Source organism: Bufo gargarizans, chromosome 2 (assembly GCF_014858855.1).
Source record: "Bufo gargarizans isolate SCDJY-AF-19 chromosome 2, ASM1485885v1, whole genome shotgun sequence".
Taxonomy (NCBI): domain Eukaryota; kingdom Metazoa; phylum Chordata; class Amphibia; order Anura; family Bufonidae; genus Bufo; species Bufo gargarizans.
The window spans coordinates 96,066,597-96,079,694 of NC_058081.1; positions in this window are offsets into that span (position 1 = coordinate 96,066,597).

Consider the following 13,098-nt stretch of genomic DNA (forward strand, 5'->3'; position numbering starts at 1 on the left):
GCTTGAGGAGACCACAGAGTGGCAAGGTGACATAGTGTGGAGATGGTGGCAGCATCCAGAGACCACAGAGTGGCAAGGTGACGTAGTTTGGAGGTGGTGGCAGCATCGGGAGACCAGAGAGTGGCAAGGTGTCATACTGTGGATATGGCTGCAGCATCGGGAGACCACAGAGTGGCAAGGTGACATCATGTGGAGATGACAGCAGCATGAGGAGACCACAGAGTGGCAAGGTGACATAGTGTGGATATGGTAGCAGCATCCGGAGACCACAGAGTGGCAAGGTGACATAGTGTGGAGATGGCAGAAGCATGAAGAGACCACAGAGTGGCAAGGTGACATAGTGTGGATATGGCGGCAGCATCTGGAGACCACAGAGTGGCAAGGTGACATAGTGTGGAGATAGCAGCAGCATGCAGCAGTACCTGCTGACGAAGCTGGGTGAAATAAGGAGCACTTGGCATCAGATGTGTAGCATCAGGCGGGTTTCAGCATCAAAGAGTCTGGAGGTGGCGGCAGCATCAGGAGGTTGTCATTGTTTTTGCATACTTTTTATATTTTTGTTGTTTATAAATATATATATATTTTCCTCACACTTTCAGGCGTCACACAAACTCACACAATGTCATTTATTCCATACAGCAAAAGGAGTTTTCCAATCACCCATCAATATTACCGGAAAAAAAAAACACTTTGAAAGAGTGGCACAATGACTGAGTCTGTAGATGGCAGAAGTATGATGAGGCCACTGAGTGGCAAGGTGACATAGTTTGGAGGTGGCGGCAGCATCCGGAGACCACAGAGTGGCAAGGTGAGATAGTGTGGAGATGGCAACAGCATGAGGAGACCACAGAGTGGCAAGGTGACATAGTATGGAGATGGTGGCAGCATCCAGAGACCACAGAGTGGCAAGGTGAGATCGTGTGGAGATAGCAGCAGCATGAGGATACCACAGAGTGGCAAGGTGACATAGTGTGGAGATGGCAGCAGCATACAGCAGTACCTGCTGACGAAGCTGGGTGAAATAAGGAACACTTGGCATCAGATGTGTAGCATCAAGCGGGTTTCAGCATCAAAGTATGTAGTAGCTGAGGCAGGTAGTCAGAAGAAACCGGTTTCTTGTATCAAAGTGTTGTTGGTGTGACACAATGGAATATCTAGTCTGATGCATCAGGAATTGGTGGTTGGAAATCCTGGCTGATCCACGCCTGATTCATCTTGACAAAGGTCAGTCTCTCCACATTGACAGGCATGTTCTCCTTGGGGTAACTATGGCCCCCGCCACACTAAACACCCGCTCTGATGCCACACTACTGACCAGCAGGACAGCTTTATCAGGGCAAACTCTGCTAGTTGTGGCCACAAATCCAGTTTGGCTACCTAGTAGTCCAGCTGATCTTCAATGTGGGGTAGCAGGGTGCTGTCCAAATATGCCACCACCTGCTGGTTTAGGTTCTGCTCTACGTCTAGCTGCTGCTGCTGGTGAGTAGTTTCTTCACTAGGCGGGTGAAGAAAGCTACTCATCAGTGACTGTAGACTAAGGCTGCTGCTGATGGAGCTAGTACTGTTACTGCCACCCCACCCCTGCTCAGCAGCCATGGCAGTGGAACGTTAGTGCTTATGGCCCCCCCCTGTCAGACCTGCGAGAGGATGAATAATGGTGCAGATAGGCAGCAGCCAACTGACTACATAGGATGTCTCTGTAGTAGTTCAGTTTGTCCTCCCTCTCGGTGTGTGTGTAAACAAGGCCCCTATTCTGGACCTGTAGTGAGGGTCCAACAAGGTGGAGAGCCAGAGGTCTTCCCTCTGCCGAAAGGTGACAATTCGGCTGTTACTACGCAAGCAAGTGAGCATGCATCGTGTCATTTGTGCAAGTGATTAGATGGGACTCCCTGACTCCATCTTCACCGCATACTGCCAGTGTGTGTCCGGGTCCTCTGTCTCGTCTTCCTTATCGCCCTGTAGATCCTCTGGCTGCTCCTGCTCCTCCTGTCCTGTCAGCTGAGTAGAAAAAACACCCATTTCTGGTGAGGCTGTACAGGAACCACATTCACCCAGTGGGCCGAAAAAGGACATGTATTGTCCGTGACCGTAGTTAAAGCTCCACATGCCGGGCACTTTGGCAGACACCGACAGGCTCAAAAACTGGCCCACCTTCTGTTCTACATTTGTGTGCAGGGCTGGTACTGCCTTTTTGGCAAAGAAATGATGGCTTGGGACTCTCTACCTCGGCTCGGCACAAGCCATCAGTTCTCTGAAAGGTGCAGAGTCCACCACTTGGAAAGGGAGCGAATGCAGCACCAGCAACTTGGACAGGAGCACGTTCAGCTTCTGCACCATTAGATGCGTGCATGCAGACTTTTGTCTCTTGCCAATCACTTCGTTAAATGATTACTGACGGAATGACTGACAAGGAGCAGGAGCATCTGGACCAGCAGAAGATGGGATCGACAGACTGGGTGTGTGCCACTGGGTGAAGTAGCGGTAGCTGCGGCAGGCTGGACCACCACATCGGATCCACGGTTCTCCCAGACCACTTTATGGTAACGCTGCATATATTGATGCAGGGTCCAGGGCACCCTGCCCACGCCTCACCTTCTGCCCACATTCTACATATGGCCATGTTGACCTCCTCTGGCGGTCTCACAAAATAGTGCCACACCGCCGAGTAACTGACTTTCCCCCAAACACTACTCACTGGCTGACTGCTACTGCCACTGCTTCGGTGAACCCATGCACCACTCCTTTCCGGGCAGGTAGGCTGCTGTAAAACGGGTAGTCTACCCCATGCCCATTTGGCTCCCGACCTCTCACTGCTGCCACCCTGCTGACTCCTGGCCATGCTAGCTACTTGCTGGCTCCACCGCTGGCTCACGGGCAAGCTGCCACTGTCTTCTCCTGATGATGACGAAGCCCCTTCTTCACCCGGCTCCCAAGTGTGATCGGCTTTATCATCGAGTAGTGTCTGCACATCACTGATGTCCTCCTCAACGGTCTCTGGGTCAGGAACCTGACCGCTCTCAACACAAGCTCCCTCACCACTCTCCTCATCACTACTTGCCCGCCTAGCGGAGAAAGCATCAGATGTCTCCTCCGGATCTTGGCTGGGCAGTAGCTGCTGACTGTCCTCTAGTAGCTCTTCCTCGCTGTATAGTGGAGCTGAGCCCACAGCATGTAGTACTTCTCGCGGTGATGGAACTGAAAAGGCCAGAGGTAGGTTTAGAACAGGTCAGGGCACATGGCCTACTCCTGGGCCAATCCCCCAGACCGACTCCAAAAACTGAGACCCCACCCAATGCACTCCAGTCAGGAATACACTATACGCTTTGACAAGAAAAAAAAGAAAAATCTGATGAAAGTGCGTATATTTTTTAAAGTACAGAAATATGCAATTATACGCTTTCACCGGAACTTACTACAGCAGTGAACTGAGAATATATATTTCTTGTTGGACGGAAATAGGCCACTATACGCTTTGAACAGAAAAAAAAATAAAGAATCTGAATGAAGTGTGTGTGTGTGTGTGTGTATATATATATATATATATATATATATATATATATATATATATAAATTTCTTGAAGTACTGAAATACGCAACTATACGCTTTCACCAGAAATAACTGCAACAGTGCAGTGCGTATATATTTTTCTTTTTTTACTGAAATACGCCCCTATACGCTTTCTACAGAAATAACTGCAACAGTGCAGTTCTTATATAGGTTTCTTTTTTTACTGTAATACCCCCTATACGCTTTCACCAAAAAATAACTGCAGAAGGGAAATGCGTATAGTTTTTTTTTGTAGTATTGAATAGGATACTAAGATATAAGCCTCTAAAGGCTTTTCAACACTTGCAGCCCAATAACAAATAGCTGGAATGACAGAGCTGTCTAATGACTATTTGGATCCACAAATAATCGTTCCATGCACTTGTAAATCACTTTCCTATCAATGTCGCTAGCACCTTCTGATGTCTCTTCCTGCACTTAGATGCTGTGAAATGAATCCTCCCTATGCTTTTCCTGCACTTATAAATAATTTTTTCCACAATAGTTTTTCCACTTGCTGTCCCTAGCGCTTTCACACGTCTGTCTCTGCACTCTGAACGCTGGAAAATGGCAGAATCTAAAATGGCTGCCATATTTATAGGGCTATGACATCACCTGGCTGGCTGCTGATTGGCTGCATGCAGGCATGTCAATCTGGGTGATCCCGCCTTCCCAGAGTCATATCCTCAGTTCTCACACATGTAGCCACCATTTTAGGAAAATTGTGATTCGTTACCACGAAGCATGAGGAAATTTGCATTCATTGCGAATCAAATTTTTACTGAAATTCTAAACGAATTCCAATTCGTCAGATTTGATTCGCTCATCTCTATTAACCACCGAAAAATGTATATCAAGTAGGGTTGAGCGAACCGAAAAGTTTGGGTTCGTACTGAACTTTAGGATTTTTGGACACCGGACCCGAACCCTAACTTTTCAGTAAAAGTTCGAGTTCGGTGTTCGGCGATTTATTGGCGCTTTTTGAAAGGGTACAGAGCAGCCAATCAACAAGCATTTTACTCTTGTGCCCTTAGAAGCCATCACAGCCATGCCTACTAATGGCATGGCTGTGATTGACCAGTGCAGCATGTGACCCAGCCTCTATATAAGCTTGAGTCACGTAGCGCTGCACGTCACTCTGCTCTGATTAGTGTAGGGATCGGATGCTGCTGCTGTGAGGGAGAGAATAGGAAAGAATCTTTAATCTGAAGTGCTTGTTAACTCAGCGATCTACAGCGATTTAGTTTTGTGGGTGCAGTGCACAATCTTTTTACCCTACCCTGAACCCAGTGACACAAAAAAATAACTTTTATCTGTCTGTTAGTAGGTGGGTGGTGGCGGCCATTTTATGGAAGCTCAGTGCACCAGCACAGCATATGTGTATTTGTAACATTCAAATCCAAGCTTGAAATACTGCAATACATTTTTGGCAATACCCTATATCTGGGACTTATGCTGCAGTGTGAAAAACAAGTTTAAAGTACTGCAATAATAATCTGGGTTTAAAAAAACACCCATTTTGGGCAAAAAACTAAATTTGCAGCTTTTGTTGCATCTTTCAGTGTGAGATACATGCGTTAGATACTGCTGTTCTATTCTGTTATTAAAAAATACACCCATTTTGGGCAAAATACTTAATTTTGCAGCCTTTGCTGCATATGTCAGTGTGAGATACAATCTTGAAATGCTGCAATAATATTCAGGGTTAAAAATAAAAAAAACATTTTTAGCAATACAATACATCTGGGGCCTATTCTGCATTTGTTAGTGTGACATACAAGCTAGAAATACTGCAATAATATTCTGGGTTTAAAAAAACTATATTTACAGCCTTTGCTGCATCTGTCAGTGTGAGATAAGCATGCTAGATACTGCCGTTCCTTTCTGTTATTAAAAAAACAACCATTTTGGGCAAAATATTTAATTTTACAGCCTTTGCTGCATCTGTCAGTGTGAGATACAATCTTGAAATACTGCAATACTATTCAGGGTTTAAAAAAACACACATTTTTGGCAATACCCTACTTCTGGGGCCTATGCTGCATTTGTTAGTGTGACATACGAGCTAGAAAAACTGCAATAATATTCTGGGTTTAAAAAAAACCCCATTTAGGGCAAAAAACTAAATTTGCAGCCTTTGCTGCATCTGTCAGTGTGAGATACAAGCTTGAAATACTGCAATAATATTCAGAGTTTAAAAAATCAAAACATTTTGGAAATACCCTACATCTAGGGCCTATGCTGCATTTGTTAGTGTGACATACAAGCTAGAAATACTGCAATAATATCTAGGGTTTAAAAAAACACCCAGTTTTGGCAATACCCTACATCTAGTGCCTATACTGCATTTGTTAGTGTGACATAACAGCTATAAATATTGTAATAATATTCTGGGTTTCAAAAAACACCCATTTTTGGCAATATCCTACATCTGATGCCTTTGCAGCATCTGACAGTGTGAGATACACGCGTTAGATACTGGTGTTCTATTCTATTATTTAAAAAATACCCATTTAGGGCAAAATACCTAATTGTTCAGCCTTTGTTGCATCTGTCAGTGTGAGATACACGCGTTAGATACTGGTGTTCTATTCTGTTATTTAAAAAAAAACACCCATTTTGGGCAAAAAACTAAATTTGCTGACTTTGCTGCATCTGTCAGTGTGAAATACATGCGTTCGATACTGCTGTAATATTCTGTTATTAAAAAAACACCCAATTTGGGCAAGATCCTAAATTTGAGAAATATGAGGAGAGCTTCAAATAAGGGACGTGGCCACGGTCGTAGTGCTGCTGGTGGAGCTCCTGTTGCAGGAAGAGGACGTGGTTGATCTGTGCCAGCTACACGCACAGTCTCTTCTGCTTTTTGATGACTTTGCTAGCAGGGTTTCCCAGGGCTATCCACCTTGCCCTGCCCTAGAAGTGGAAGAGATTGAGTGCACCGATGCCCAACCACTTATGTTTCAAGATGAGTACGTGGGAGGACCGCCGCAGGACATCTCGGATGATGACAAAACACTGGTACCAACTGCTGTGGCTTTCGAAAATGTGCAGACCGATAAGGAGGGCAGTGGTGAAGACCGGGTGGAAGATGATGTGGAGGACGATGAGGTCCTCAACCCCACATGGAATCAAGGTCATGCGAGTGACCTGTGTAGTTCAGAGGAAGAGGCGGTGGTCGCACAGAGCCACCAGCACAGCAGAAGAGGAAGCGGGGTGCAAAAGTTCGGCCGTCCCCTAGACAGTACGCCTGCTACTGCCCACCGCAGCAAGGGACCGAGCACACCAAAGCCAGCTCCAAGGAGTTCCCTGGCGTGAAAGTTCTTTAGACAATGTGCTGACGACAAGACACGATTGGTTTGCACTCCATGCAATTCAGAGCCTGAAGCAAGGCATAAATGTTCTAAACCTGAACACAACCTGCATGACCAGGCATGTAAGTGCAAAGCACAAGCTGCAGTGGAGTAGACACCTCAAAAACCAAGCAAGGTCTCTAGCTCCTCCTGCTTCCTCTTCTGCTGCAATCGCGGCCTCTTTATCCACCTCTGGAGTGACAGAGGTTCTGCCAGCAACACCACCCCCTGGGTCACCAAGCATCCCCACAATGTCCCATGGAAGCGTTCAGCTCTCCATCTCCCAAACACTGGAGAGCAAGAGGAAATACCCCCCTACCCACCTGTGTTCCCTGGCCCTGAATGCCAACATTTTACAATTACTGGCCTTTAAAATGGTGTCATTTCGTCTGGAGACTGAGAGCTTTAAAAGCCTTATGGCGGTGGCTGTCCCCACAGTATGTCGTGCCCAGCCGCCACTACTTTTCTAGGTGAGCCATTCCTTCCTTGTACAAACAAGTCCTTTCACTACCGAGGATTGCAGGGCACTTCAGTTTGCCTCCTGTTGCTTCCTCCTCCTACTCCGCTTCCTCATCCTCTACCTCCTCCTCATCCGGTCAGCGTAAAACCTTTACCACCAACTTCAGCACAGCCAGGGGTAAACGACAGCAGGCAGTTTTAAAACTATCTGTTTGGGGGACAAACCCTACACCGCGCAGGAGCTGTGGACGGGCCTTGAACCACAGACCGATGAGTGGTTGGTGCCAGTCAGCCTCAAGCCCGGCCTGGTGGTGTGCGATAATGGGCGAAATCTCATAGCAGCTCTGGGACTAGCCAGTTTGACGCACATCCCTTGCCTGGCACATGTGCTGAATTTGGTGGTGCAGAGGTTCCTTAAAAATTACCCCGATATGTCAGAGCTGCTGCATAAAGTGCGGGCCATAACTTTGGCCTTCCCGCTCACCGCCTCATATGCGACTTGCCCACAAGGTGGAACTCCACCTTGCAGATGCTGGCCAGACTGTGTGAGCAGCAGAAGGCGATAGTGGAGTTTCAGCTGTAGCACGCACGGGTGAGTCGCTCTGCGGAACAGCACCACTTCACCACTAATGACTGGGCTTCCATGCAAGACCTATGTTCCTTGTTGCACTGTTTCGAGTACTCCATCAACATGGCCAGTGCCGATAAAGCCGTTCTAAGCGTTACTATCCCACTTCTATGCCTCCTTGAAAAAACGCTTCTGGCGATAATGAAAGAGGATGTGGCACAGGAGGAGGAGGAGGAGGAAGAGGGATCATTTCATAGGGTTTCCTGACATTCATTCACAAGTGGCTCAGAGGGTGGGTTCCTAGACCCACAAATGCCAGTCACACAATTGTCCAGCCAGGGCACATTTCTGGAGAATGAGGAGATGGAGGAGGAGGAGGAACCATGTTCACAGCAGGGTGGCACCCAAACCAGCTAATGGCCATCACTGGTGAGTTGCTGGGGGGATACAGATGACACAAACGATACACCTCCCACAGAGGACAGCTTGTCATTGACTCTGGGCAGCCTGGCACACATGAGCGGATCCCTGTTACAAGGAAACGTACCATCCTTAATTCATTCACTGGAGCGTGATCGTAAGATGCACGAGTACAAGCGCGCGCTCGTAAACACGCTGCTGGTGGCATTCCTACCTGACATCGGGGGCACAGTGGAAGCACAAGGCGAAGGCAGAGGAGGAGGGAGAGGTCACCAATGCAGCTGGGGCACCACCAGCACCTCAGAAGGCAGGGTTAGCATGGCTGAAATGTGGAAATGCTTTGTCAGCACGCCACAACAACCAGCACCACCAGCTGATATGGAACGTCTTAACAGGAGGCAGCATTTCAGCAGCATGGTGGAGCAGTATGTGTGCACATGCCTACATGTACTGAATGACGGGTTTGCCCCCTTCAACTTCTGGGTCTCTAAATTGGGCACATGGCCTGAGCTTGCCCTTTACGCCTTGGAGGTGCTGGCCTTCCCTGCAGCCAGTGTATTGTCTGAATGTGTGTTTAGCACGGCAGGGGGCGTTATTGCAGACAAGCACAGCCGCCTCTCCACAGCCAATGTGGACAAGCTCACGTTCAATAAAATTAACCAGGCATGGATCCCACACCTTGTCCATACCTTGTGCAGAATAGACATGTATAACGGCCTTACGTAGCCATTGTCATACTACAGCGCAATTGCTCATTGTTTTATTTTGGATATTTCCCACTTTCCCACTTTTTTGGAGTGTACCCTAATAAAAAAAATAAAAAGTTAAAGCCAAAAAACAGTGTTGGCTACCTCATCCTCCACTACCGCCGCTTCCACCTACACCGATACGTCCACCGCCTCCTTAAACTCTTACTCCATATGGACCTCCATCTCAAAAATCAAGATTTTTTTTTTTATTTGTACATATTTTATTTTGTCATTTCAACTAATTTGTCTGTTACATTTTTGGGTGAAATTCGACAATTTTGGGCTGTGATATACCACTGCGCTACCTAGTAGACAGGTAAAAAAAAATCACTAATTTGTCTGTTACATATTCGGGTGAAATTAACTAATTTTTGGGTGTGATATACCCCTGCTCTACCTTGTAGACAGGCAAAAAAAAATCACTAATTTTTCTGTTACATTTTCTGGTGAAATTCACTAATTTTTGGCTGTGATATACCACTGCTATACCTAGTAGACAGGTAAAAAAAAAAAAATACTAGATTGTCTTTTACATATTCGGGTGAAATTTACCAATTGTTGGGTGTAATATACCCCTTCTCTACCTAGTAGACAAATAAAAACATTTCACTAATTTGTGTGCTACATTCTTGTGTTAAATTCACCAATTTTTGGGTGTGATATACCCCTGCTCTACCTAGTAGACAAATAAAAACATTTCAATAATTTGTGTGTTACATTCTAGGGTGAAATTCACAAATTTTTTGGCTGTAATATACCCCTGCTATACATAGTAGACTGGTAAAAACATTTCACTAATTTGTCTGTTACATTTTTAGGTGAAATTCACCAATTTATGCCTGTGATATACCCCTGCTATACTTAGTAGACAGGTAAACAAATTTCACTAATTTGTCTGTTACATTCTCGGGTGAAATTCACCAATTTAAGGCTGTGATATACCCCTGCTATACCTAGTACACAGGTAAAAACATTTTACAAATTTTGTCTTTTAAATTCTTGGGTGACATTTGACCAAACACCTGCTCTGCATAGGTGACAGGGAATTACATTTTCAAAAATTCTTCTTTAATTGATGCGTGCTACCTCCTTTACTTGTAAACTTCGGCTTCAATAATTTGTCCCACTTTTGAGCTTGATCAACATTTAATTTCATCCATTGACCTTCCTTGGATGTGGAATCTCTTTCTCATGCTCACTCTCTGGCGTGGAACCCTGATTCGCCGATAACCGAGATCAACATGGTAGGCGCAGAAAAGAACATTGAAAGTTGATAGAGAAGATGTCCAAATGGATTGTGGACGTCACGGGGACTTGGGATCAGACAGAAGTTATCTAGAGTCAACAAAGCAGCAGCAGGGCCCCAGTGACATTCCCTATAATTTTTTAATACTCATTCCAATAACAGGGCATCTTAAGAGTCCTGTATTGTTATTTATCGTCACTACCTCCCCGAGTTGGGAGTGGGTAATTGTCGCGCGCCCCCTAACTTAGAAGCTTCTGCTTCAATACTTTGTTTCACATTCTGCTCAATCACATTGAATTTCATCCATTGACTTCCCTTGGATGTAGTATACCTTTCTCACGCTCCCTCTCTGGCGTGGAACCCTGATTCAACGCTAACCGTGATCAAGAAAAGAACATCAAAATTTGACATGGTGGGGCAGTATTTGTGCACACACCTACACGTACTGACTGATGGGTCTGCCCCCTTCAACTTCTGGGTCTCCAAATTGAGCACATGGCCTGAGCTTGCTCTTTTCTCCTTGGAGGTGCTCGCCTGCCCTGCAGCTAGTGTATTGTCTGAACGTGTGTTTAGCCAGACTGGAGGGGGTTATCACAGGTTATATTTCCCAATGTTTTGGGGTGTAAGTAACATAATTTAAAAAATAATTTAAAAAATTCAACCAAAAAACAGTATAGGCTACCTTCTTCTCCTCTACCGCCGCTTCCACCTACACCACCACATCCACTGCCTCCTCAACCTCCTACTCCACATGGACCTCGTCCTCCTAAATCAAGATTATTTTATATTTTTACGTATTTTATGTTATTTAAAGTAATTTCCCTATCCACATTTGTTTGCAGAGAACTTGCCATGCTCTTAACCACATTTTGATGCCATTTGCAGCCCTCTAGTCCTTTCCATTAAATTTTTAGAGCCATTTTAGTGCTCAAAAGTCTGGGTCCTCATTGACTTCAATGGGGTTCGGGGTCAAGTTCGGTCCCGTACTCAAACTTTTTTGTGAAGTTTGGCCGAACCCGTCGAGCCCGAACATCCAGGTGTCCGCTCAACTCTAATATCAAGCACACTGCATACACAGACTTATATGAAAATAAATCAATATTTTATTAAATATAAGTTAAAATTTACAAACATATTATATAATATAGACCAGCCACATCGAGGAGCCACAACATAGGTCATATAGACAATAATGTAAGTATGTAGCAGCAGTGAATATAAGTATAAACCAAAATATGGCACTGCAAATAATACATAATAGTAAACAGACCAAGAAGTTTATTTCTCCAAAAAAAGCACGTGTTTCGCGTCAGCTTCTTCAGGTAAAGTAAGAAATGAAGAAAGCTGACACAAGATGTTGCCAGAATGTTTTTATCTTAGTTTTTTTTATCTTTTTTCTGTGATGTTTGTTTAGTTTGTAGTACACACATGTGGGAGTGGCCCCTTTAGGAGTGAATGCGCTTCTATTTTATCCTAGTAGTAGCATTCCTGTGCACTTTTGCCCTGCCTATCTTATATGTGGCCTTGATTAAGTGGTACATATAGTTTTGCAAGCTCCTCCTCTCATAGAGTGGATTTGGAGCAGCACACTATATGTGCAGAGTATGCCCTTCTAAACGTAGATGCCTAACGAAATAGTTAGGTGTAGAGTAGGACCTGCCTGACCAAGACCACCTTGGCTCGGTTAGGCGAGCACAGATGTGTTTTGATCAAAATATATTGGCTGAGAGTCTCAGATTTTATGAAATCAGAGTGAGGGCTTAGTCCATATATAATGCTTACATCTGTTATGTTAGTGCATTATTTTTTGTTTTCTTTGATACTTTTCATAAATGTAGCCATGGACCTCCACATATTTATTTATCATATTGTGCAGGATGTTTTTATTTGAGTTTTTTTATATTTTTTCTTTGATTTTTGATATTAGACAAAACCATATGTTTAGGGCTAGGGATGAGCGAATCGAACCTGACAAAGTGGAATTTGATCCGAATTTCAGGAAAAATTTGATTTGCGCGGAATTTCCTCACGCTTCATGGTAACGAATAGCATTTTTTTCTAAAATGTCTGCTGCACGTGTGAGGACATGGAGCATGGAACTCTGGAAAGGCGGGATCACCCATAATGCCAAGCATGCAGCCAATAAGCAGCCAGTGATGTCACAGCCCTATAAATAGCCTCAGCCATCTTGGATTCTGCCATTTTCCAGTGTACTTTGTGCAGGGAGAGACGTCAGCAGGCGCTAGGGACAGTGTTAGAAAAAACTTAATTGTGCTAAAAAATATATTTACTAATACAGGGAAAGATTATTCAAGGATAGGGAGGAATCATTCCACAGCATTTATGTTGAACAGGGTTCTTTAGGGGAGGTTACAGCCTGGGTAATGGGAACGATCCTATTACACCTTGCTGCACTGACTGGGGATCCAAATTGACATTATACAGCTCTGTAAATCCAACAAACCGTTCTTAATAGGGTGCAAGTGCTGTTTGATACAGGCATTAACAGAGTTTATTACAAGAAAATATTTCTACGTCTTATTTGCCCTTGTGCGGTGCAGTTATATGTTCTAAAGCATTTTTTGGCTAGTATTAGTGGGAAAAAAGGACTTATTAGCCGTTGTGTGTTAAAGTGCTAAAATTAAAGCCCTTTTTGTTGTCTATTAGTGGCAAAAGTAAAATATATTTGCCGTTCAGTGGTGCAGTTATATGTTCTAAAACCTTTTGTGGCATGTATTAGTGGAGAAAAAGAAAAA